This window comes from Nomia melanderi, chromosome 6 (genome assembly GCF_051020985.1).
Source record: "Nomia melanderi isolate GNS246 chromosome 6, iyNomMela1, whole genome shotgun sequence".
NCBI classification, from domain to species: Eukaryota; Metazoa; Arthropoda; class Insecta; order Hymenoptera; family Halictidae; genus Nomia; species Nomia melanderi.
In genome coordinates this window covers 10729676-10752906 of record NC_135004.1, presented here as the reverse complement: position 1 = coordinate 10752906, position 23231 = coordinate 10729676, and the positions used below count along the sequence as shown (strand labels likewise).

At 35.7% G+C, this 23231-nt stretch overlaps 1 protein-coding gene across 3 annotated transcripts in view; it reads left to right on the top strand.

The window, feature by feature from the left end:
- Positions 1 to 23231, top strand: part of Ipk1 (Inositol phosphate kinase 1) — a 276465-nt gene that overhangs the window by 92239 nt on the left and 160995 nt on the right. The gene's annotated exons all lie outside the window — the stretch shown is intronic.

Sequence of the window (23231 nt, the reverse complement as noted above, 5' to 3'; positions counted from 1 at the left end):
TTTCAACGCTATAAGTCATTTTATCGAATAAATAATATTAAAATGATCTTAATAGATTTATGCATGAAGGAAGATACATAGATGGATGAATGAGTGGGTTTTGATTTAATTTATGAACCAAGTCCAATTCTAAAGAGGCTAGAGTTAATAAACCATTCTATGCTAATCTATTCGATTCTAATATCGAAGGTATGCTGGATAATTTTCGTTTAGGATGCTAGAATGAATCACACCTGGCAAAATCGGCATTGGTATTCTGATTCCGTTGACTTGTTGCGGCCCTCATATTTCCTCCCTCTATAACCCTGAATCGTAATCTCGTATTTGCTCGACTCGCTCGCAGATGTTCGTGCCGTATCGATACATGTTTCCTGAATGTACAGGGTGGCACGGTAAAATCGGAAACGATCGTGCTCGCGGTAGAGCGTGAACGAAAGCATCTTAATCGTTAAATGTAGAAGTTTGAAAATACCTGATTAACGTTAACTGTGGAAGTTAGTTTGAAAAATCTCTCGTTTTGCCCGCAAAATCAGAAAATGAAGCGTGTACTCATAAAATCTATGGGTCCATAGAAAATTTTAGCAAAACATTAGCGATCGGCAATGCGTTCACACTGGAAATGGCACCCGACAAAATGGCGGGTTTCAGTTTCCTTCGAATTGATGTGTATAACATCAAACATAAATTAAATTATGTAGTTACTATGGTATTACTTATACTATGGTATATGGTTAATAGTGTTCTCTTATAATATGTGAAAAATTAAAATAACATCTTAATAAATATCTTATAAATTAAGTCAAATTTCACAAAAATACATATTTACATGAATTTCATTTAAATCGAAGATCTCAGGAGATCCGCATAAGAGTTTTCCCATGTTTTCATTGTTTTTTCATCGTGATCTTCGAGCTGCCGGTACCATTAACGCAAGAAATAAAATCCAGCTTTACGAGAAGATTAAATTCCCCATGGAAATCCATGTTCTAGTAATAATCATTGTCATGGGTCAAAAGTGAGTCAGATCCGCCTTTTATCCGGACAGTCGGGCATAACCACCGTGAAATGACGAAATAAATAAGGATAGCCGTTGAAAGGTGAAATCGAACATGAACAACGAATGGAACTGGTCTTCCGCGGTTTACCGGGTTAACATCGGCGCATTATAAATTGATTTAACAAACAGATTTCTATTAATATCGACGGCTACTCGCCGTGACAGAGCTTTCGTGGTGAATTACAATCCGGTCTGACCACCCACGTTGTAACACAAACACGGTTTAGGCGTCGCCTAACCCATTACGTTCAAAGGTTTTTTCGTTGTATACATTCGTAATTTTCTAATGACATATTAATTAAATTTTTCATAGTATTCAATAGAAATAATATTCGCGGTAGAACTATGATTAAGGGATGGAACTATTTTATTTCTGTATTTCATGCGTAATTACCTATATACTTTACATTGAATTTAATTTCATAATTTCATAATTTCATAATTTCATAGTTTCATAATTCCATAACTTCATAATTTCATAGTTCCATAATTTCATAGTTTCATAATTTTATAATTTTATAATTTTATAATTTTATAATTTTATAATTTTATAATTCATATATTAAGATAAATCATAATTTTATAATTTTTCTATGTCAAATGGCGACTGTGAGTCGAGTGCGAAGGGTTAACGCATTCATTGTCAATGTGACCGATCTGTCACATGGATCATGATATTGAGGCGTTGAGTGGACCGATTGGTCATAAGTATTTTTTTTATCCAGTGCGCAGTATCAACGAGACCAATCGATCATATGTTTTTTAAACTATATTAATGTACTGTTATTGCACTCAGGTGATAGATCGTAATCGCCTCAGTTCCAATCCTTGATCAGTGACAATAAACGATTACAAAAGATAATTTGTATGTTATAAAAGATTATAAAAGACAGTTTATTACATTAATATTCAGCAGTTAGTATTTATTTAAAGAAACTTCAACACTAGTCTTTACTTAGTCTCTCCAAACGAAAACATACACGTGTTGCTTCTTGCTCTCGTAAAAAAAGATTCCAAATATTGTTAGAAATATTCAAAACGTAATAAATGAAAATGAAGAGGGAAATTTCTATCCCGATCCGAAACTTTAATGCTTGATAACTTTCGAACGAATGCCTCTTCCAAAAAAATTTAAAGTCCTATGTGTACCGAACAATGGCGTTAACAATATAATCAACATAAAGGTCGTACAATGCTTACTCTTTTCGTAAATAAATAAACTCTCCATTTCCGTCCATATTTTTGCGAATATCTGGAAAACTAATACCAAGCGGCGGTAACATGTATAAGAAAAAGTTGTTCAGAATCAAGTCCGCCACAACATATTTCAAGGTCATCCAAATCGGCGAGGAATCATCGTTGCAAATGTATTACTTCTTTCAATGTATCAATATTTCATTTTATCTTTGAACTTTAATTTTTCATTTAAGCCCACTACACTGTCGGCGAATGGATTGTTGGGCCTGCGTTGCTCGCGGACATTTTCGCGGTAATTATGCCAACGCGGCGCGGCGTACCGCGCTCGGCCGAGGAACGGTCGATACCGTTAAATAATTCCGGCCGACCCGTTTATTGTTGCCCGTTGCGTTTCCAACAATCAGCCGGATCGTTAACGTTTCGCCATCGGTTTTTCTTCGTCGAAATTACCTCGGCCTCCTTCCGCCATGTCGCGTCATTACTACAGACAATAACAACAACAAGGCAGTAAAAGAGAGCAAGAGCGTGGGAAGCGGCGAAAACGCTCGGGTGTTGATCGGATCGGACGATGTTCCGATAAAAATCCCAATTTTACGGGGGGCGATCAAACAAAAGCGTGCGTAGCCCCTCGGGTACGTTGCACTCGTTCACCCTTCGCACGCTGCGTGCGCATACATGCGTTTTTCGATTTTACCAGTCTCACGCGTGCCGCGGTGATAATTACAAATGTATGTGATTAACGCACGCGTTTCTCGGCATCATTCAATTTGGCGAAACTGAGGAATTACAATTTAATTTTAACTTAACCCTTAGCAGTCCGGGGTGTTTTGTAATCTATCAGCAACTGCAACTAATTTTTATAGTACTCCCAGCGAAAATGAGAAATGCTATAACATTTCTTCGATCTTTTATTTTCCTTCTTAGTACAACATTTGGATGTGCGGAGAATCTAATAATTTTAGGGTAGTTTCTTTGAGATTCATTAAAATATTTAATATTATAACTGGTGCAATATTGGAGCCTACAGAGTTCAAAGGGTTAATACGTTGACTGCCACGGTGGTCACCGATGACCGGAGCTTTCAAATTGATGAAGAACAATTATAATTAACGTTTTAAATAAAAATATTTAGGAACATAAGTAGTTATATCATAACTACTGTGATACTAAACCGTTAATAATTATTTTCAATATCACTTGCCTTTGTTATTAACGAATAAGTATTACTATATAAAACGCTAGAAATTTTCATGGCAGTCAACGTGTTAAGAAATGATTAATGAAACTGATTTGGTAGTGCCTAAACTAAAACATAAGCTAATTGAAATCTTAATAAATTCACACTGTTAGCTTTTATAAAGACGTTTTAAAAACAGTTAGTAGGTAGTTCCAGTGTTAACCAGTTACATAACTATGGAAATCTATGTAATTCGAAAAATCACTCATTGTGCGCAATAAAATGAAATAATAAGGTGTATACTTGTCAAATCCAGGGTAAATGAATCTATAATATATTCTAACGAAAAACTACAGCGAAACTAAGAAGAATTACACGTTTATCTGAAAAAACAAATAGTTTATCGTTGAAAACATTTGTATTATTTCGCGTTTCAAGACGTGTATACTCATCGAACGCAGTAAACTGGTTAATTGTATGAATTAACATAATTCATCGATCTTTAGATGAACAACAAGATATTCTTGATGTTTTGATTAGGATTATTCAGCACTCGAAAAGTTAAATGCTAAAAGAAAGTTCTGATGCACGTGGATCGAGAAGTTAATACTTTCGAAACTATAAGCAGCTTGTCTGTTGAACTGGCTAATTTTCTTCGAGAGCTATCGCGTTGTGCTGGAACAATGGATTGCCTTTTCAGTCTACGCACGTATCGTAACACGTGATCGCTGTAATCATAATATTATTACGAGCAGAAAAAGAAGGTGTGTTAACATTAAAACAATTGATTGATTAAATTGATGCATGTTGGTATACTTAGGCATTCTGTGTACAAAACTTTGAAGTAGAAGTGATTGATAGAAAGTAAATTAGTATACATATCCACACCTTTATTTTAATTGAAATCAACGAAAACTTCAATAAGAGTGCCCTAATTAGTATTTGAAATGCAAAATAAAGAATTTGAAATCTAGTACCTTGAAAAGTTTCGTTGTTCTAGTGTTAAAGTAATCCAATGTTTCAACAGAGTGCTCGTGAAGTGAGACGATCAGTCGGTTTAACCGGAATAAAAAAATTGTTCATAATTGAAAATATTGATTTTCCGAGCCATGTTAGAATCTCCTTGCAGCATTTAACGAGTATCTACTCTGCAAGTTATAAATATCCTTTTTTTCACCCTATGTATTTTCTTGATATTTTGGGATATTGCTGGAATGCGGTAAGCTTGTTGTTTACTAATCGCGTTGTTCTTCTAGGAAATATTATTTGAAATGTTATTAATGAATTGTAAGTGTAAATTTAATTTCAATGGTAATTTAATAAAATTTATATTTTATTTTCATTTCATTTTATTCGTTGACATTAGTGTTCACAGGTAAAACAAATTTTTCTTCAATTGAAACTTCGTACCAACCATTATCAGAAAATAATTAACGATTGTTTGTATTAAATTGAATATTTAATTTTAGATAACAAAAGATTTTGTATTTCTGTTAGAATGAAGTTCACGTATTTATATTCAGTGCGAAAACACTATACGAGGCCTGTTAGTAGAAACCTAGTTTCAATCCAGAAAAAAGCTATCGCGATGAAATAATAAAATAACGAAAATAAAATCAATTCGATCCGATCCATTATTAAACGAAGCGAGCGATGCCGTGAATTTTATTTAATATCTCAAAAGATTGTTATAAATCTATCCTGTATCAATTATATTGTCATTCTTTGACAGCGTTTACCAGTTTCGAAGCAAGAAAAGGGTGAGACGAATTTTAAACTATATCACCAGTTTTTTTACAGATATCACATTATCCATTAATAAACGAAATATATAATATTACGTAATAGTAATATAAATATATAGACAATAAATATTTCTAATAATAGGTATAAGTAATGACAAAACTAGTAATAAATATCTCGTCTCAAAATATCGATTTCTAGACAAACGCGTTTAACGCTATTTTTATTTCTCTTTCATGTATATTTATTTTTATCGACAGAAAATGTAATAAAATCTATAAAATTATTTCGTATAATTCAATACAAACACACCGTTAAATTATTTGTATGATCTTCGTAAGAAAAGTCGAAAAGTAAATTGAAGAAGGATTGAACTTGAAGAATAATTTCGAGTTATATTTTCAAAATAACTTAATTTTCAGTTTCAAATAAATTTATATTTTTTGTATCCTTAAATGATTCTATTCAAATTATCACAATAGAAAATGTAACGTAAACTTTTATTTCATAGTTTTATAATATAAAATTATTAATTAATTTCGAATGAAACATTTCCAAACGTGATTCGAACTGCCTAAATTATTTCTCTGATTTAAAGTTCCTATTGATTATAAAACAAAACATTCGTAAACACATAACTGTTCAGTTGAATTATTTGTACAATCTTCATAAGAGAAGTCGAAAAGTAAATTGAAGAAGAAGGATTAACCCTTTGCACTCGAGAGGCGCCTTTCAGTCACCATTTGATTTGACCCAAAAAAATGATGAAACTTAAAATTCAGTATTCAATTTTTATATAACGCATCAGCACATGGAACATCGAAGTAAAACAGTTCTGTCACTTAACACTGTTTCTACCTAACCAAAACACCTTTTGAAATTTTAACTTAAAATTATTTTCTCAGTTCATTCATTTTTCCTCGATTGAATTTTGTACATTTCCTATAATCAATTTTATATGTATATTTATATATCTATAATACGACTGAACTTGGAAAATAATTTTAAGTTAAAAATTCGAAAGGTATCTTTCGACACCTTCGGTAGAAATAGTGTTAATTTATCCGAGGTATTTCTTTACGTTGATTGTAAAAAATATCATTGACATTTCATCAGAAAATAATGAATATTTGTTGAGAAAAATATTCTCGAGTGCAAAGGGTTGAACTGGAAGAATAATTTCAAGTTAAATTTCCAACGGTGTCCTCTGACACCTTCGGTAAAAATAGTGTTACCACAAACCTTTTTAATCGAGAATAACCGGTCGAAGTCAGCGGAGCGATGGGAACGACGGCGTCTTATGTTCAGAGAGGACGTCGCTTTAATATTTGTTTAAAAATAAATTGGCTCGGGATTGATTTTGCAGGAACGATAAGTCGCATAAAATAGACAAGTGACGCAAATACGAGACGAGAAGGGTTCATAATAGGTCACGGGCTCTGATGTGGGGTGTGGACGGTGAATTATTAATAATAAAAATTAATTGCCTCGAACGATGCCTCGGTTCAGCTGATCTTCAAGGCACGCACGATCGAATCGTAGACACATCGATCCCTCGCCACTACGGAGAACATTCCTTTCCATGTAAAAACTGATTTTCTCAAATATTGAATATTATATGCGTGCGCTATACACTGGGTGTCCCACTTCGCATCGTAACCTGAATACCATTATTTGCAATAATATAAGAAGTATTTCTAGCACAACTCCAGTGGTTTCGACAGAAGAACATCGTGAATAGAATCTTTTTATGGTCGTTTCTCGAATTACTGCAAGCTTCGTTTTTGTCGAGTGACAGTTCCTTTCTTCGTTGTCGTTTTAGAAGTTAATTTAATTAATATTTGGAATATCACAAATTTAATTAGTATTTGGTGTATTAACTGAATGCGTAGTAATTTGTAGTAAATTAAGTAGTAATAATTTTCTTTCGCTATTCTCAAATTTGAAAGTATCCTTGACGAAGCGAGAACACGGAATTGAGGAGAAATATTCAAACCAGTCGGTGCTATGAAAATGAACACGCGATTGGGTGAAAAAATACCAGAAGAACGTGGCAGGGTGAAATGAAAGGGTAAAAACATTTTCTCAAGTTGGGAACAGAGTCACCGTGATTTATTTTGTTGCCCGACATTACGAAGTCGTGACTCTCGACTTATTTTCGCAATAGCGCTCTATCTTGCCCAGTTCGAGAAAACAAATAGCTCTTGATCTTTTCTCCGTCGAATTTTCGAGCGTATCGTATCTTCTCGAACAGTGCATGCACGGTTATCCGTTGAAATTTTATTTACATCTAAAACTGGACTGCAGTAGCTTCAAAAATAGTTTCATCGGCTCGCATCGAGACTACTGTAACGAATAATGTTATTTTTGTAATTGTTTTTGAGAATTATTTAATTTTCACATATTACAGTCTTTTTCTTAGCTTTTACCTCAGTTAAGAATACTGAATCTATAATATGTGTTCCTAGATCTAATAACGTTTGAAATAACACTATTGGAAATATAATTTCAAATAGCGTGTCGTTTTAATTTATAATCAATTCATTTTAGAAATACCATTTTGTTATTTTGTTTCAAGAAATAGTTTTTATAACGAGCATCTTATAATAATTATCTTGAACCTAAAATAAAGGAATAACTAAATTATTATTGAGTATTTCAGCGTGCATGGCTTAAGTGTGATTATTTTACTGACAACGAGATGATACCAATTTTATTAAAAGATTGCAAATAACTGAAGGTTTTAAATTTTTAAGTGACGAAGATGAAATGTTAAATGGTTCTTTGTTTGTTATCAGAATGCATGAAGCAACGAATACTATCACTCTTGCAAGATAAAAGAACTGATCTATCTATGTTAAACGATTATTGTATGATAAACGACTTCTTCCTGTGGCATAACACTTCATTGTCATCTTTTGTGGCAGCAGAATGATTGTTTCTTTTCCATTATTTCCCCAATTGTACCTTTCACAAATATCTAAACCAAGAAATAAAGACGTCATTTATTATTTGAAACTGATATTACTCCAAATAAATCGACGCTTCCTGCAGTTTCAAATAACTTCACTGGAAATAGAGAGCAGAAAACAATTCGAAAAATATTTTCATTTCTTTCCTTTTTACTCGAGTTTCAAATAAAATCTGCCTGGATTTGTGTATTTTGCCATTTCATACCTCTCTGCTTGTTGTTGCATTTGAAATTCTCACAACATTGCATTGAAGGTTGGCTTTTCAAAAAAACAAGTCAGAAAGCTTTCCTTCTTGTAAATCGAACATATTTTTCTCCATTCGGCTGGTTTCTCCTGATGCAATACAAAAATTCTACTTCTTTCTATAACTTTTAAGTATGGACGGTCTCACAGACCTCTAGATAAAATATGGTAAATTTTGAAACCAGTGAAACGCATAGTCGACAATTGCTATACAGACATAGTTAAATAAGTGAAAACAAGTGATCATAAATCTTTTTATCAGTCGCCACAAACGAGAATAATTTAACTAACATTCCTGATTCCCTAATTTCGCAGTGATTAAAAACACAACAGACGTTTCTCTGAGAAGTTATTAATGAAATTGATTTAGCAATACGCGAATTGAATTAGAAATCAATTAAAGTCTCAATGGATGCACTTTTGAAGTTTCTGTAGTGGAATTCCGAAAGGTCAATTTAACTGTTCGGTAGTTCCACTGTTACAGGTTGAAGATAATGATAAATATTCAGCACGTGGCGAAGATAGCTTATTCGTTAAATACTAAATATTATAATGAACAGTTTTTTCGTAAATGCGCATTTTCTTTTGTCACGCTTCCAAGGCATCGCGACGGCGGTTTATTAAGCTCGGAATTCCTCGAGTACCGATCTAATTTCCGTTTAGTTTAATGGAAATTCAATTTCCACGCTCGAAGTATGTTTTGATTAGAACTGTTTAGATTTTGCTCGCGTATTGTAGATCGCTCGCATCCGTAATTGATTACGGAATGCACATGCTACAGTGGCAATTAATACATTGCGAAATGATCGTTTAATTTAATCTGGTACTGCAAGGAAACAATATCTCTTTCATTTTATCTTTTCAGCTGCTTTCTCCTCCTAGTTCCTAGTTTCTACTCTGGTTTCTATGTTCCTGAACCCTTTATAGTTCACTGGCGCGTAGTGCGCTAATAAGATTGAAACATCTATTCCAAGTAGCTTTAAATTATTCGTGAATGTTACTCCTTAGTAAAATAGAAACAAATTATTATTCATAATTAGATTTCTTGTCCGCGCGACTGAAAGCTTGTGAGTATATAACAAACATCTGGCGATGAAAAATTCGAGGAAAAGAAGCAACTAATTATATTAGAAGATAAATTGAATAGAATTAAGAAAATTCACATTTCAGAATGAATGAAATTGGAAGAGACTAATGTTCATTTTTATACTGAAAAATAAATTCACAGCTAATTTTAAGAAATTCCTGTTACTGACATCTCGGTACATCTCTTTGCACTTTACAGAAATACCAAGCAAAGTAAAAACTTCGAGGAACACGGTAAAAGCTGGCGAGCTGTATTCCAAGGTAAATCTGTTCCCCGCAGTCATCCATTTTACTTCAGAGGTATTAATATTTACTTCGCTAATGTTCAACTACAAGCTGAAAAATAAATTGTCCGTTGATTTGGGCAAACTCTTATCGATACGATGCCAATACATTTGCCAACGTACACGAGGCGATGTGGAAAAGCTTGGAAAAAGTGGAAACGAGTGGAAAGATACGTCATAAAATCGTTGCTCGCCAATCACTGTTGTTACCTCGCAAATATTAATATCATGGGTACTTCGTTAATATTTATCTCTACGCTGAAAAACGAATTCCTCGATAATTTTAACGAATTCCTGCCAATGCAGTATCGGTACATCCCCTAACATAGGACACTTCTATATTCGCACACGAAGTGAGGCAACAAAAGATTTAAAAAAACGCGAAGACAAGTAGAAAATTATGCCATGAAATCATTGATCACCAGTTAATCGTCGTTCCTCCGTCAATATGAATACAACATTTATCTTCCAGCTAAAAAATAAATTCCTCGGTAATTCTAACGAATTCCTGTCGATGCAGCATCAATACATCTCCAAACGCAGGACACTATTTCTTACGCGAAGCTAGGTAACAAATAGGATTAAAACAAAAAGAGAACATGGCGACGAGTGGAAATCTGCGCCATGAAACCGTTCGCCGTCAGTCGTTCGTCGTTACTTCGTATTTTAACAGCATCGCGATTTAATGAACGACAGAGCGAACGTCGTAGAAGCGAGCGCCGTAGAAGCGAGCAGTTCAGGCGAGAGCCGCTTATTATCACCGTTATCCATCCTGATAACAGGACCTCGTCCTCTCTCGGACGTCTTTTGCCCGGCGACTTTAATTTTTTTTTGCGCTCGCGTTTCGCTGGCCAGAGAAAAACTTGCCGGCTCCGGGCTCCCCTTAATTGGACACGTTCCAGGAAATTTTGCAAGAGCAGAAATTGATTTTCCCTCTCCGGTTGGCCGGGCAGGAACGGTATTTCGCGAGGGACTATTCTCTACCTGCGAGACTCCCTCGCCGGTGCATCGTGTTCCTTCCGAAACAAAATGGCGCGCGAGGTACACGCGGCGATGAAAAGTTAGCGCACCCTCGAAAGCTCGGTACCTTGATATTTTTGACGCGAATAATTTTTGCACTTTGGATCGACGTACAGTGGGGCTAAAGTCAGTTTTGCACATTTTACTTAACCCATTGCCGCAAACGACGGCTATAGCCATTTGACGGACTATGCATTCGTTTGTTTATTCTTCGGTAATACACTGAACAAACATGACATAATAGTCTAGATAACATTTAAGTTGATTTTGTGTACTATTTTTCATGACAAGTCGAAACAAACAATTTTAAAAAACTGCGTTTCTGAGCACGATTTGAAAACTAAAACTGTGACAATGGGTTAAACTGTGAAATTATTGCTGTTTGAGATAGTTGAATATGTGAGGAACAATGATCTGATAATTTTGTTATGCTTAGAGCACTCGAAAAGCGCTGACTTATGAAAGTTAGGCAGTTTTCGAATACGCGTTTTACTTTTGAACCAGTTAACTGTGTTTCATGAGTATACACGTCAAATTAACCCTTCTCACGCATATGTCATGCTGGAGATGACAATAAAAATTTATAAACGGTTAACGTTTATAATTTCTAATAACAACATCTGTAGGATCCATTTTATTTTCAGTAAAATATAGGATTACGGCCGTCACAAATATGTAACGCCGGTAGCGAACGTGTTAACCCCTTGGCTTATGATTTCTTTCTGAACTCCGATCGGTACGGCTACTTTGTCATTAATAATTTATTGGAAAAAGAGAAAAATTCTAAACATATGTTATGCCTATATTTCCATTTATATTTGTTGAATCACGTTGAAAATCTTCGTCGAGTCTCACTCGTTGTTGTAGGACAATGGGTTAATTGCGTGAAGTATAGTAGTTCGGTTTGGTTGGGGGTCACCCCCATGGCGTTCAACGTGTTAAAGATTAAATTCACGTTCACACTTACAAGCTAAGAATAACTCCAACAGGAAGGGTTGTAAATTGTGAAGAAAACAACATTCCGTGAACTGTTGAATGCCCGAGACACCACGTGGCGTTCGAAACAGTTTGAAAAGCGTCGAAGATTTAGATCGGATTCTTTCGAATTCTGAAACACGCTTGATATTCATCTACTTCTTTTTTTTGCGTCCCATGGCGCACGCGACAGCGATGACGATCAGGCTAAATAAATCCGTGCCTTGTTTCGATTGCGCATTTTTATTCCGCTTCAGACGAGAAAAACAAGCGATCGTCTCCGTCCCCCCCCGCAGTTGACGTCAACGAGTCGTTATAATTTTACGACTCTATGAGAAAGTTTCGTAGAAATTCTTCTTCGGAACTGGCCATCCATTCAGGTCAGAGCTTCGTCTTGCGCCCTCCACTTTGTTCGCGCAGGACGCGGCCGCTGCCTTATATTTTCTCTCCCCTCGAATTTCCGCCCGAGGAAAATTAATTGTTCGCCGGGCCGAACGTAAATTATCTATATCCTGGCGTTCACTCCTACGATATTAGTTCGTTTTTCCTTCTGGTTATTAATTACTCGAAATAATGGTTTCTTACCGTTTTTCGTGCATTTTCTTTTCATTTAGCAACATTTTCATTTATCCAACGTTACTTATGCGTTGACGTATTGCGTTCTTCGTAAATGTGTGCTCATCAAATTGCTTATAGAATTAAAGCAATTTTCCTGAGGAAGCAGATTTCCCATTAAATCGTCTCGCGTCTCATAGATAATGAAATTTCGTTCGTTTCATATGTCACGGAGGAAATTAATTTCTAAATTTATATCAAAAGTTGTGTCAGCCACATATTTGTGACATGATAGATTAGAGATCAGTCAATGAATTAACTTTTAAATCTATAGAAAAAGTTGTGTCATCTATATGCGTGTGACATGAGATTAGGTCAACTCACTTAGAATTATTTTCTTTGAAAAAATTGTTACATCGTAAATATTAATGTTTAACAAGCTGAAAATATTTCCATAAAAGTACAGTAAGATACATATAAGAAAAATAATTAAATAAACCTCTGTGGAAAATTCAATATACCAGTAAAAATGATTGAAGAAATGGATATTTGACAATGTAAACGAGATTAGGCCATCTCACCCGGAATTACGCTACCGTTAAAAAGTCACTTTTATTGTCACATTTCCACTTGATATTAGAGTCACATCGGTACCGGCGACTTCGTTTCTTCCTGTTTCGACAGCCGATTTGCACGGGGGCGCCTCGTTGCGTTCTGGCTTCTCGCGTTACGAATTTAAACAGTATCCCGATGGCAACATAACGGGCGGCTATGTGACAACTGTTATAAATTTACGGTTTCTATCGGCGCTACGATGTTGAGTCATATAAGTAAGTACAGTCTCGCTCGCATTGACAATCGTTCCGCCGCGAGTCGTATGTCACTTTCACTTTTGTTCTGGTCTTCGTAAAACACATTGTAGAAACGCGTTTTGGACGAGGGCGCGCGAAAGTGCCACGCTGACAATGAGCCCACGCTGTAACCGCCTATCAAGTTTTCGTAAAAAAGACAATGTTAACGCCTCGACTGTCGAGAAAAACCTCTGCGTTTTATGTACCACTTGTTCCTTATACAGCGAAGATAAAAATGAAAAATTATTCCGGTAAAAGCACTAGTAGTTGACCAGTTCACTTAAATTTTCTGTGTCAGTTGCAAACGGTTGCTCCTTTACTAAATAGGAAGACTCTTTGTGAAAATGATGTTTGAACTTTTTACATTATGTAACAAAGTGAGCTTTTTTGAAGTAGTTATTATTCAAATTTAATAGACACTTCTGAAAATTCAATACGTTAGACGTTGACCGTCCTTAGAAACGAGAAAACGAGTAATTGACCATATGTTAGTTAGTAGTTGACCACTTATAGTAAAATTAACAACATTAAAGGTAACTTTAATAATCGTTTACTCGCAACGATTCTGACAAGTTACAAGTAAAAGGACACACAAATGAAAAGAAGTTAATTCTATGTTGCAAATCAGAGGCATACAACCAATGTCAATGAAATAAATCGTTCGTGTTTATGATAAACAATTTAATTCAGATAAACGTGTGTCGGAGTTGGATCAGTGGATGTATTTATCGAAAAATTATTGCTTTTAAAAACCTTATTTTTCACGTTTTTCTGAAAAATGGTCAACTACTTATACCAGGTGAACGTTACGATACTGAAAATTTTTATTTAACAACAGTTGTCTTGAAAGTTATTTTCTTATGCCTCGTAGTCAACATGTTAAGCTGTGGTACCGAAAAATTGTTTCATTTCGAACTTTACGCGCCAATTTCACGTATACTTGGATATTTAGTTTTATTTGCTTGGTTGAACTTGTTGAATGTATGTATTGCTCGGTTGAACTTGTTGAATTTATGTATCACTTCGTTGAACTTTTTGAATTTATGTATTACTTCGTTGAACATTTTGAATTTATGTATTGCATTGTTGAACTATGAATTTTCTAAATAATTGTAGGCATGGTTCTCCTAAATAAAGTATTTTTCTATATCGTTACCAATGTGTTTGAATGTCTAGATGTCTAAATGTTTATAACGGTACAAAGATATATATTATTTTGTTTGGAATAATCCACAGAATTATTGTACCAAAGAAACAGTACAGTAATCACTGCACAAAAAGGTTTTTCTAATTTGAAAGTTTATGTTTCACACGGGAAATGTGATAGAATCGATAGGTAAATTGCATCAAAATTCACGTTGAAGAATGTTACCAGTAATGTCTATAATTATCTCATCTTATTCATCAATGAAAGGATGTTCAACGCTAAGAGAAGTTTCGTTGATTTCCTTAAAAGCGTAAAACACATTATTTGCTTCTTTCGAGCGAAGATATCTTATCAGTCATATCATTGCAGCCTGTCCGCGTGTGGTTACCTGATACTATGTCGCGGAGTGTCGCCTTGATAAGTTAATGCCATTCCGGATTATACAGAGCGTATAAAAAACAAGATCATAACAGAAGCCTATGTTTATTAAATATTGTTATCACTAACATTGAAATATTTTCAGAACGCATTAAACTCGTGTGCTTTATTCAAACTTTTAGTTTTTTTCGTATGATTACTTGAATATTTCCTGGATAATTTTTCGTTGATAATTCTTTTGACGATTCCATTATACAGTTGCAATTTCAATTTTAAATTAATTCCTCGTACTTAATAATTCTGAAACTACCTTATTAGCACAGGATCATTCGAAAAACTCAGACACTATCTCAACCAGAGCCAATACAAAAAAATTTACCACGATTACTCTACCATCTTCTTTACATCTCATACATCCAATAAAACTTCGTTCGATACGTTCAAAGTGTAGAATATCAAACACAGATAAACAACCCCGGTGAATCGCGTACATTCGCCAAACGAAATATCCCATGACTCTTCATCAGAATTCAACTCGACCATAACAGAACGTGAATCCAACTTGTAACCGGCACTCTCTAAATCTCTCTCCCTGCTTATCGTCAACGGGACTTTCCGCGTTTGGTGACTGCTCGAAGCGGGGTCGATCGCGGGGGAAGAGGAAAGGGAAGGAAAAAAAACGGGCGAGGAGATTGTAATTGTCGAGGAGCCGTAGTTTCGAACTGGGATCGAGCATCAAAGTGGCCGCCATTGCTGGCGCTCCGACGTTATGGCGCTGGCGCTGGCGCACGGACCGAACGAAACAAAACGAACGACTTTCCAAGAGCGGACAGGACCGGGGCAATCTATTCGACATTATTCCGATGTGTATGGGCCCGAGTTCGAACGGGAGAAAGTCCCGAGACGAGATCTACCGTGCACGATGGATTAACCCTCTCCGGAGGATTCCTTTCATTAGCGTCGACGATCCGCGAAAGAGTTTCTTCGCCGTTGAAACTGAAAGTCCGTTTCCTGGCTCGTTATCGAAAACTTCTTACGAGCTTCAACCTCACCATGGTGGTGGCTGAAAGATTGTATAGCACTTCGGCCGCAGGGACCGGTTTGACGACGCGGCGTTCGGATAATCGAGCCGGACTAACGTGGGAATGAATGTTTTATTGTTATATTTTATTACGTTAATGTATCGTCGGTCGTGTTCAACTTATTTATTACGGAAGTGTTATTTGCAGGACGGTTTCAATTAATTTGTTTAACAGTTGGGATACTTGATAGAAGAGAGATTATTTTGTTTTTGTTATATCGGTTTGTTACGTTGAATAAATTCCTTGTGGAATCTGTTAACTGTGAAATCTCGTTTGAAAAATCTTTCGTTTTGCACGCAATGAAATTAAGAAATGAAGTGTGCATTTGTTAAAAAATTAGATGTTTATCTGAAAAAATGAAGAATTCATTGTTGAGAGAGTTAGTATCGTTTCAAGCATCTAGATGACGTGTATAGTTGTCAAACGCAGTTAACTGGCTATTGGAATTATCGTGAAGCCGTGATGTTTGATGGAAAATACGTTTCATTGTTTTATTACGTTATCGTATCGTATTTTAGATGATGTAATGTCATAGAATTTATCTATCGCGGAACTATTGTTGCCGAGTGGGTTAAACTGTAATTTAGATTACCAGATTACTGTATTTCATGCAACTTAGAATCCTATTATCATTACAAAAGAATATAATTCAGTTATAAATGACAATAATTAATTTATAAAATAAATAATACCGCGATACATCAGTATCAGTTCAGTTTATATAATAGATTTTAGTTACCACAAAATTGACCCTCACACAACAGACTAAACGTCACAGCCAGCAGTTACAAAATCGTTGTAAAATCGAGTTCGTTTCATAACGAAATCAGCGGGATTTCTGTGGTTATCAGTAAGTTCCCCCGGTATAAAACTTCGTATCGCCAGTTTCTACGTTTTTCAATTCGATAAAGCACCTTTCACCGTGAGTCAACTGCTTACAGAGGAATTGTGTGCACGTTGCAATCCTGTAATTTACGATATGCATGAGTTTAATGAAACTCTCGCGGCCGCGGTTGTCGGGGTCAATTTTCGTCCCGCCGTTTTCTACGGTTCGTCCATTGTATCCTCAAAATCGTGCGCACGTTTCTCATTGTTTTCATTCCCGTGCGTGTTCCTGCTCAGTTCTATTGCTTTCTGATAGCGGGACGGCCGTTCCGCGGCGAGGCTCGGTTATTAAAGTTAATAATCTCGGAAAACCCGTGTGCCCGCGCGATGTATCCGAGACACGGAATAAACCTCGCGCGACGCGAGCCTCGTAAATCCAACGTTTACTCCTGTTACGTGATTTACGCGTCGTGTATTTGCGCCGAAGCATACGGAACTGCCGCGTTCGCCATGAAAGTTCGAAGCTCGAGGGAAGTTCGGAAGAAAACGTTCAATCGTTAACTTTACCAGTTTTAGGGAAACAGTTAACGCGTTCGCTACCATCGGAATTTTAAGCGTTCCGTGTAATATCAGTTGTCCTTCAGCGGCGAAGACAAATGGCATTAGAATTAACGCTGGAACTACCGAGCATTTGATATCATTGACATGTAATCTCTACGAATATTGTAATAGATCATTTTCAGTTTCTTCGGATATTCGTTATAGTATTCGGGTGCAACTGTATACGTTCAAAATCATTTTCGATATCGAACATTTGTAATTTCTCGAAAATTACATCCGTTGCACGAGAGTTTGGTGGTCAGGCCGGGACAGTAAAGGGCGTTCGCCATATGCTTTGTTCATAGTTTTTATTAATCACGTGTAATCGTAACGTAACAGTACAAATTCAGTGAAGTAATGTTTATTTTCTAATAAAGTCATTACTATCCAAAACGTCTATATTATTGTATCTATTAAAAGATAGGAACCCGCGAGAAACAAAATTTTTTTTAGGGACGCGTAGTAGCGTAAAGGTTTGAAACCGCTGACTTCAAAAGAAATATCAAAAATCAATGTACATCTGTCGCATCAGTTTTCCCTACTTTTCGTTTTGTGGTGTTAACCAATTTGTCCCATGGGCGGCTCAATTGTAAGTTACAGCGTAAAAGCGTCTCGCCGTTCGGCTGAGATCTGCTCTGAAATCGTTCCAGCGGAGACTGAGCACCGCTTGTGATCCACTGCAAGGGTCAGAAACGTCGGGCGGGCGGCGGGGGACGGGGGACGAAAAAAAAGTAGAACGAAGAGTTTCCTTCGAGTGGAGGGAGGTTCCACCTAACAGTTATCCGGCCCTGATGCTGGGCTCCTACGGCCGTCTGGCGCATACATACACATGCGAGCCCCATTTTCAATCGCGCGACCGGTTAAGAGATCGAGATCTTGTTTTCTCTCAGCCTTCCGCTCCTTTGCTCTCGGATTTAACTTCGTCCACACCTATTTTCGTTGACCAAGATAATAGCAGCAATCAACAATCCGTTTTATGGCACGGAAAGAGAGGCGGACTCGGTTCAGCTGTTCCGTTTGCCAGTCAAAATTTTCTCCTCGCGTGCCCACGGCTCGAGAGTTTCTTCTAGTTTCGACGATCGTTGATTATCGGCGCGTGACAAAATTGTTTGTACGCTTTTTCCCCCGTTTTTTCAGCGGGACTCTCCTTCGTGTTCCCCTTTTCTATGCTTTCAACCCCTCGTTTTGTGGCGTTAAGACAGATTCCTGATACGAATTTTGATACTGAAGATGAATCCGAGGTATATAAGTGAAAATATGAATGAATTGAATTAAATGTTGCTTTTCTATTGTCTATTGATTCTTCTTCACGACGGTTCTCTTTTGTTTGCGTTTAACCCCTTGTTTTGTAATGTTAAGACAGACTCGTGATGGAAATTTTGATACTGAAGTCGATGAATCTGAGAAATATAAGTGAAAACATGGATGAATTGAATTAAATATTGTTTTCTTCGCGACGGTTCTCTTTTGTTTGCTTTTAACCCCTTCACCACTCCAGTCACCACTTGATTTGGTGCGGTAAAGCTATAAAATTTGATATTTAATATTGAACTGTGCATAATGCATCGGCGTGTGGAATATTGGGATTTTATTTGGCCTTTCTCAATTTAAGGTCAACACGTTATGTATCATTTATTCTGTTGTAGCGAGGATAAAATGTTATCAATTATCCGATACCATAGTTCTTCGGTTACACTATTATCTAATTACGCACGCCATTGAAAATTTTTATTCGATGTTAATTATTTACTAGTTACAACTGTTTTCAAGTAATTTGGAAGTTCCGGTCGTCGGTTACCACCGTGGCAGTCAACGTATTAACACACTGTTGACCGATCACGAGTTAACTCGTGCTTTCATGACTAAACGTTGTTGACCGGTCACGAGTTAACTCGTGTTTGCACTTGCATTAGCTACTTCAATGTTTGTAACGCAGGGCAATATAGAATATTCCAAAAGCGAAATATTCAAAGTCACAGAGAAGATATGCCAAAAAGTGTCATTTCAATTCAATACGTATAAACAAAGTATATTGAAGTCTCTTTAGATTCTTTCACTTTCAGATTAACACGTTAACTGCCACAGTTTCGAACGTTTTGTGTAACAATATATTCTTCCATAACAAAAGCAAATGGTGTTAGAAATGATTATTAATGACTTGGTATCACAGTACACATGTTACACTATCATGTATCTGTTTGTGTTACTATTTTCATTCGACATCAGTTTTCTTGTAATTGCACTCAAGCAATTTTGAAAGCAATTTCGAAAATTACGGAATAGTAACCGGTGACAAGATAGCTTCTGCGTAAAACTGCCGATCAACAAAGTGTTTTGTTCTTCCTGCGAAACAATCCAATACCTCGCAGTAAAAAGTCCAATACCTGGTTTTCTAAAACTCCTCATTCATAATCTAATTCTAACCTTCACATTTGTATAGAGTACGTCACCTACACGTATCTCGTAGAACAAGATGTGTCAGAACGGTCTAATTAGCACTGAATCACTACTGCACCCGCGTCAGTGAATAAAAAGTTACCCCGGTTAACAGGTTAATTATTTATAAATCCATTAATACGTATTCAATAATCTGTCTCGTCCAGTCAGCGTACACGTTCACTCGTAATTCAGTGTTTACCAAGTGCACGCACGCGTGAAATTCAACGAAATAAAGAAAACCCAACGAACTCCGACACTTTTTCCTTTTCTTAGTTTATTTTCGACGTGCCAGTAAACTCGTAGCTCGCAGTGCAGGTACCCGTGAAATTTCGTGTAACGAGGAATGTCGAGCAAACTTCGACGCGGCTCTTCGTTTTTTTTCTTCTTCTTCTAAATGTATCTTCGATACAGCGGTAAACTCATAATTCGACGTTTATAAAGTGCATGCACGCGTGAAATTCGATGTAACGAAGAAAATCGAGTAAACGCGAACGCGTTTGTCTCTCCCTGTTTCAATTTATTCCCGACTCGCAAGGCCTTTTCAATTAATTAAGCCAGTTACTTTCTTCGATTTCAATTTTCCTGATTGTTCAGCGATTAATAGTTACCGTAGAAGCAGTTACACTCTTCTAATGAGTAACGTAATTCACTTGTTTATGATACGATTAGGTTGCCCGGTAAGTTCTTGCCAGTTTTTTGCGCCAGCTTTTTTCTCATTTATCGTGTACCTCAGTTCCTTGTGTAACGTCATCCAATTTGGCGACTAAGCAGAATTCTGAGAACGCCTCGTGTGCATCCCTTTTATAAATTAAATAATTGCTTTTATTTATCTTTTTGAGAAGTATACGTGAGAGTGTAGTATAAAGTGTGCTCCGATCGTACAACGTTGAAATTGTATTTTTATATTTACTTAGAAAAAAAAAGCCTTCGAAGAAAATTGTACGAAAATACATTAACGACTATAACACGGCGTTTTCAAAATATTTTTCAAACGTTGAAGACTTATGTATGCACAAATAGATACGTATAAAATTCAAGAATATAAAATTCTACGTTCTCAAGTATTTTTAAAAAGAAAACATTGTTACTCGAAATTTGAGAAAAAGAATTGTTATTTGAAAACACTTCTAGATTAGGAAACTCCTCTAACAGATTTCATTTTGAGTTAAAATATAATCTGCCCTTTAATATTGAAAAGTTGAGTTTTTGTGATAAAATGTCTGTCATTTCACGTGACAGTATAAAAGTAAAAGAACCACAGCGATAATATAGGAGTTTAATTTAGATATAAAAGATTTAGATCTTTGAACAAATCGTTTTTACATTTTGTCAGAAATGTTCGACGTTATTCCCTTTCGATGGTATCGATGTGTCGACATTCTTCCGTTAACGTGTTGACGAAATACAATTTTCAACGACCACCGATTTCAAGTTCCATCCTTTCGTGTAGATGTCGAACAATGATTGACCGTGTTCTCTCCCGTGAGATCGACAGCTTTATGCGAAAACCAGTTTCTAGTTTACAGTTTTAATGACAAAAGCGATCGTGTCGTAAACTATATCGCCGTTGCTTCGAATTGTCGTTCCGCTCGGAAAGCAAGGGGGAAAAATTCTTGAAAACACAGTCCCCTGGTTTATAAACAGAGATCTAAAGCAACATTTCGACTCGTTATTTTCAGCAAGTACTTTAACAATTCGGGGAACATCGATTTATTTCAAATAATATCAGCTTCAAATAACAAACGTTTGTTATTCTCATTTTATGTGACCTTTTTCTTTCGAAATTTACCAAAGAAACGATAGTGGTAAAACCTTTGGACGCAAGTTCTCTGTAATAGTAATATAAATATAATTATATTGCTATTGTATTGTACAATAATTATAATAATAGTGAAAATAATAAATAATAAACAATACAAGAAGGGAGTTAAACTATTTCTTTGTAAGAAATTTATTCTTTTTCCTCAAAGGTTGCACCTTAAACAAAAACAGATAAAATTAAACTCTACAATATTCCTTTATTCACACTATAATAATTAATGTTATAAGAATATAACTATAATAATAGTAGAAAATAATTAATAAATAATAAGCAATACAAAAAGAAGCTAAACTATTTTCCTCTAAGAAACTGAAACATTTTGATCGAAGATTAAAACTTAAATAAAAACAGATACAAAGTTAAAATACTCATTACACTCGGTTTTGTTTCCTCTAACCGTACAATGCCAAATTAGACTCGTAACGAAGTTCTCTAGTTTAATTTAAAAAAGTCAACGTTGTTCACTGCGCGTGAATAAAAGTAAACAACCTTTTGCTACTATCAATTTATTATTTTTAAACTAAATTTACGTTTATAATATTACGGAAAATCTCGGTGCGTTTCTTCTAAACGGTTGATAGCAGAGTTACTCGAGCTTACTAACAAAAGGAAATAATACAAGTGGTTCAGCTTCTTTATCAATTCTTTGAACCGTTTATTTTGACAGTGACTTAAGTCCGCTTAAAGAATATTAACCCTTGCACTCGACGGTATTTTGCATTACAAACATTCATTATTTCCTGACGAAATATTAATATTATTTGCAACTTACATCGGGAAACATCTTGCATAAATCATGGGGCAAAGTTGTTTTATTTCTGTTTCATGTGTTAATATCTTATCCAACATTTTGCATTGAAGTTTTCATTTTATAATTCTGTTGCGTTCAATCAAATGGAGACTGAGACTAACATCGGTATTTATGGGTTAACTTGCGGTTATAGAAATATACAGCAGATATAGAAATATAGAAAAGATTAATATAGATAATATAGAAATCTGAATATTGATAATATGTATATTGAAAATATAAAAAATGTGAATACAGAGATATGAGTACAGACAATTTAAGTATAAGAGATATGGAATTATAAAGTCAAAGTGTTGAATTATCATTTGCTACTTACTGTGTGCGATAATTCACGGGATAACAAAAAAAGAATTCCATGCACATTTTTATCAGTTTTGTCCTTTGACGTGGTCGACAAACGAGCAGTAATAAATTATCGTAATGAAAGAATATCGCCCCTCGAGTGCAAAGGGTTAAAAAACTACTAAAGAATAAAAGGATTATATGGGATTGTAACTATTATAAGGATTACCTTGATTTTGTAAAAAAAATGGATTTAACCCTTAAAATGCCGAGTGGGGTCCTATGCTGGAGATCCCAGTATGTTTATAGCTAAAAAGAAAATAACGGTAATGTTTTTAGAATAGACAAAACATCCGCAATACTTGATGAAAAAAGAGAAAATACATAAAATATGAAAAATTACAAAAAATTACTTACAAAATTATTAAGGAAAAATACTTTCTGGCCTCCCTATAGGACTCCACTCGGCATTTTAAGGGTTAAGCCACTTTCAAAATAAACGGCTCGTTTGTCTGATTGAATCACGCGTGTAGTTTCTATTTCTAAATCGAACCGTTCGCCGATCCGTGTCTGGAGTTGAGCACCTCGCTCGCGTCGAAAGAAAAGTAGGATGGTTCTACAAAACAGTTAGATGGCCCTGATGTTAGTAAATCGCGAAGCCTTCGCGACTCCCCTTTCGCCTTGA